Source organism: Crocodylus porosus, unplaced genomic scaffold (assembly GCF_001723895.1).
Source record: "Crocodylus porosus isolate Cpor-Errol unplaced genomic scaffold, CroPor_comp1, whole genome shotgun sequence".
Classification (NCBI taxonomy): domain Eukaryota; kingdom Metazoa; phylum Chordata; order Crocodylia; family Crocodylidae; genus Crocodylus; species Crocodylus porosus.
Window position 1 is genome coordinate 81,081,897 of NW_017728943.1, and position 4,838 is coordinate 81,086,734.

Below are 4,838 nucleotides of genomic sequence, written 5' to 3' on the forward strand. Positions count from 1 at the left end.
CATAATGTTCGATTTTTAGCATGTGATTTGGGTTTTTTTCTGTGATTTGTTAAAGTCATATCTTCACCATTAATTTTACATGGGTGGCTCTCAACAGCTCACCAAAACTCACTAAGCGGCCCTCCAGCCAAAATAATTATCTACTCCTACACTACAAAGTAAAATCCTCAGGGACAGGGGGGTCTCTGCAAAGTGTCAGGTGCATCATATGGCTCGAGAAACATAATTGTATCAGGTAGTCACTTGGCTGCTTTGATGACTGTGTGTTTCTCACAACACAGGCTACGTTCTTTGTTGTGAGCTACATGGCTAAAATGGTGTCTAACCAGGTAATGTGCTGAGCGTATGCAGGTGCTGTAAAATGATGACACCTTCACCAGCTGCCACTGATTCTCCAATTGACTTAGTGGGTGTAGGCACTGCTGGGTCACATTTAGGAAGCTGATAGTTTTCCACAGATGTCTGAAGGCCTGTCTTGCTTGCATTGCTGCCTTCGTGCTGTGTGATATGCTATATTTCATAGATGTTAGGGCTGGAAGGGACCTTGAAGAACATGAAGTCCAGCCCCCTGCCCCAGGGGCATGAAGTCAGCTAGGGTCAAAGGATCCCAACAAGATAAGCATCCAAACATTTCTTGAATGAGTCCAATGAGTAGGTGCCTGCACCACTTCTGAAGGGAGTCTATTTCAGGCCTTGGGGGCTCAGAGAGTAAAGAAAATTTTCCTTATGTTCAGCTTAAAACGGTCTTGAAGAAGTTTATGACCGTTGGTCCCTGTTTTTCCTTGGGGCGCTCTGGTGAACAGACATTCTCCCAGATCCTGATGTACACCCCTTACATACTTATAAGCAGCCACTGGGTCCCCCCCTGAGCCTTTGCTTCTCCAGGCTGAAGAGTCCAGTGGCTCTCAGCCTCTCTTCATAAGGCTTATTCTCTTGCGCTCTGATCATGCATATGGCTGTCCTCTGGACTCTCTCAAGCTTCTTCACATTCCTGAATTGTGAAGCCCAGAACTGGATGCAGTACTCCAGCTGCAGCCTCACCAAGGCCGAGTACAGCGGGAAGATGGCATTCTGAGATTTATTTGAGAAGCATCTATGGATGCAAGCCAGAGTTTTATTTGCTTTACCAGCTGCAACATTGCATTGATGGCTTATGTTCATCTTGTGGTCAATCATGACCCCCCAAGTCTCTTTCAGCCATGGCGGTAGCGAGCGTAGCACTGCCAAGCCTATAAGCATGCAGCAGGGGTTTTTTCCCCATGGTGGAGTACCTCGCATTTTTCAGTATTGAACGTCATCAGGTTTGTATCCACCCACGTACTAAGCTTATCCAAGTCAGCCTGGATCAGAGTTTAGTGTCATCGGCGAACTTGGCCAGTACACTTCTGACGCCAATATCCATGTCATTGATAAAGATGTTAAAGAGAACAAGTCCAAGGACAGAGCCTTGGGGGACGCTACTGGTCACGGAGCACCATAATGATTCACTGCCATCAACTGCTACATTCTGGGTCTGACCTCAGAGCCAGTTTCCCAGCCATCGGACATGGCCAATTTTTCCATGAAATCATGGGACACCAGATGGAAGATTTTTTTAAAGTCTAGATATATGATGTCAATCTCTTCTCCCTTGTCCAGGTGATGTCACCTGGTCATAGAAGGAGATGAGATTGTTCAGGTAAGACCTACCCGCGACAAACCTGTGCTGGCTGTCCCTGAGGATGTTGCCTTCAGCCAACTTATCAAGAAGGGTATCTTTGATAATTTTCTCCAGAATCTTACTGGGGATTGAGGTCAAGCTGATTGGTCTGTAATTCCCGGGATCTACTTTCCACCTTTTCTTGAAGATGGGTACCATGTTGGCCTTCTTCCAGTCTTCAGGTACTTCACCTGAGCGCCACAAGTTTTTGAATATTTTTGCCAGTGGTTGGACTATGACACCTGCCAGCTCCTTGAGTACCCTAGGGTGTAATCTGTCAGGGCCAGCTGACTTGAAGGTGTCCAGCCTCTCAAGGTGATCCTTTACAAGGTCTACACTAATGCTGGGTATAAATACGCCCTCACCCTGGCTGTCCCGCGTCATGCTAGGCAGGGCGGTCCCTTTGGGCAGATGAAAGACCGACGCAAAGTACCCATTAAGCAGGTTAGCTTTTTCCTGGGTGTCAGTTATCAGTTGTTCCATTTGGTTCAGCAGGGGTCCAGTGTTGCCCTTGCTTTTTCTCCGACTCCCTACATATCTGAAAAAGGACTTTTTATTATCCTTGATATGTGAAGCCAGATGGAATTCAGTTTCAGCCTTGGCTTTCCTTGTCTGCTCCCAGCAGGTACAGACCAGTGCTGACTGAGTACTCCTCCTTGGTGGTGATTCCAGCCTGCTATCCTTTATAAGTCTCTCTTTTTAGGCATAGGAGGTCCTCAAGTTCCCTGCTAAGCCAAGGGGGTTTTTGTGCCCTTTTGCTACCTTTCCTCCGAGATGGGATGGATAACCCTTGTGTTGTCAGGATCGCTCCTTTGAGGAGCAGCCACTCCTCATGGACTCCTCTTCCTGTCAAGTTGTGGTCCCTTAGGGCCTTGACAACGAACCTTCTGAACTTGTCAAGTCAGCTTTCCTGAAGTTGAGGACTTCAGCATTGCTGACTAACTTGCCAGCTTTGTCATGGGTAGTGAAGGTGATCAGCTCGTGGTCACTATCACCTAGCTTTCCACTGATTCTTAGGTCATTGACTAGGTCATCTCCTTTGGCCAGTATGAGGCCCAGTAACGCTTTACCTCTTGTCAGTCCATAGACTTCTTGAGTCAGGTAGAGCTTGTCCATGCACGTGAGGAAGCTTTGTGACCAATTGGATTTGGCCAAGTTCTCTTCCCATGAGATGTCCAGGTAGTTAAAGTCTCCCATGACAACCATGCACTGAGAGTGTGCAGCCTCAGCCAGTTCCCTGGCAAATTCCTGGTCCAGCTCTTGTTTCTGGTCAGGAGGTCTGTAGTAGACTCCTACCATGGTGTCCCCTATGCTGAGTTCCCCACATATTTTAACCCAGAGGGACTCCAGTCATCCTCCCTGGGTGCCAGTGTCAATTTGCAGGGACGTGTAGCTGTCCTTGACATAGAGAGCTACACCCCCACCACTTTTATCTACACAATCTCTCCTGTACGGGGTATAGCCATCTATACCTGTGGCCCAGTCATAGGTGGAGTCCCACCAGGTCTCTGTTATCACTATGAGATTGTAGTCTTTCTTGCTTAGCAGGAGAACCAGTGCCTCCTGTTTGTTCCCCAAGCTCCTGGCATTGGTGTACAGACATGTAAGTAAGCCCTAGGCTTCCTTGCACTCCCAGGCGGACACCATTCCAGGGCTGGGGTAGGTATGGATTCTCTAGGGTGCCCTAACCTGCTGGTTATGCAGTAGTTGCATAGTGGGCTTGCATTGACAATTTTTCACCCATCCCCCGGCAGACTTCGTTTAAAGCCCAGTCGAGCAGGTCAACCAGTCTGGCTGAGAATAGCCTCCTCCCCAGCAGAGTGAGGTGAAGGCCGTCTCTTCCCAGCAGCTCACTGCCTCTCTCACCAAAGAGCGGACCGTGATCGTGGAAGCCAAAGCCTTCACAATGACACCAGCGCCACAGTCTTTGGTTGACTACCTTGATCCGTCTCTCCCTCCTCAGCCTGTGACCCACAACTGGGAGGAGCAAGGAAAAGACCACTTGGGCCCCCAGCCCCCACTCCCAGAGCCCTGTAGTCTCTCATGACCCGGCTAGGATTGCTCTGAGCCGTGTTGTTCATACCCACATGGATGAGGAGCATAGGGTAGTGGTCGGAGGGCCAGATAATCTTTGACAAAGACATATAATAACAAAGTGACCGTTTCTGCTGCATATCATTTCTTTTTCCTCTATACTAGAGGTGGGCAGTTATTTAGGGTAGAGGGCCATTTACCAAGTTTAGGCAAGTTGTTGAGGGCATGAGTAGCCCTGCCCCTGGTTGCCATCTTGTATCGGAAGTCCTGCCCCCTAACTCCTGACCTTTGCCACCAAAAAGCTCTTCCCTTGCCCCAAGAAATACTCCTTTCAGCAAGGGGGTTTGCCATCTCAGAACCAGAAAAATACCAAAAACCAGAATATCATATTCTAAAATTTGAACATCTACAACATTCATTAAGGAATACCTTGAGAGGCTGGATACCTTCAAATCAGCTGGCCCTGACAGTCTACACCCCAGGGTACTCAAGGAGCTGGCAAGCATCATAGCCCAGCCTCTGGCACGGATCTTCGAAAACTCCTGGCGTTCTGGTGAAGTGCCCGAATACTGGAAGAAGGCCAATGTGGTGCCGATCTTCAAGAAAGGGAGAAAAGTAGATCCAGCTAACTATAGGCCCATCAGCCTGACTTCTATCCCAGGGAAGGTCTTAGAAAAATTTATTAAAGAGGTCATCTTTAATGCACTGGCTGACGCCAACATCTTGAGGGATAGCCAGCATGGGTTTGTTGCGGGTAGGTCTTGCTTGACCAATCTCATTTCCTTCTACGACCAAGTGACCTATCACCTGGACGAGGGAGAAGAGATTGTTGTCATATATCTTGACTTCAAAAAAGCCTTTGATCTGGTATCCCATGATCACTTCTTGGCGAAACTGGCCAATTGTGGCCTTGGGTCCACCACGATCCACTGGCTGGGAAATTGGCTCCATGGTCAGACCCAGAGGGTGGTAATTGACGAAAGTCAGTTGTCAAGGTGTGCTGTGACCAGTGGGGTCCCCCAAAGGCTCTGTCCTTGGATCCATATTGTTCAACATCTTCATTAATGATGTGGACATTGGAGTCAGAAGTGGACTGGCCAAGTTC

At 48.4% G+C, this 4,838-nt stretch overlaps 1 protein-coding gene across 1 annotated transcript in view; it reads left to right on the forward strand.

The window, feature by feature from the left end:
- Positions 1 to 4,838, forward strand: part of AARS2 (alanyl-tRNA synthetase 2, mitochondrial) — a 32,623-nt gene that overhangs the window by 2,788 nt on the left and 24,997 nt on the right. The window lies entirely within an intron of this gene.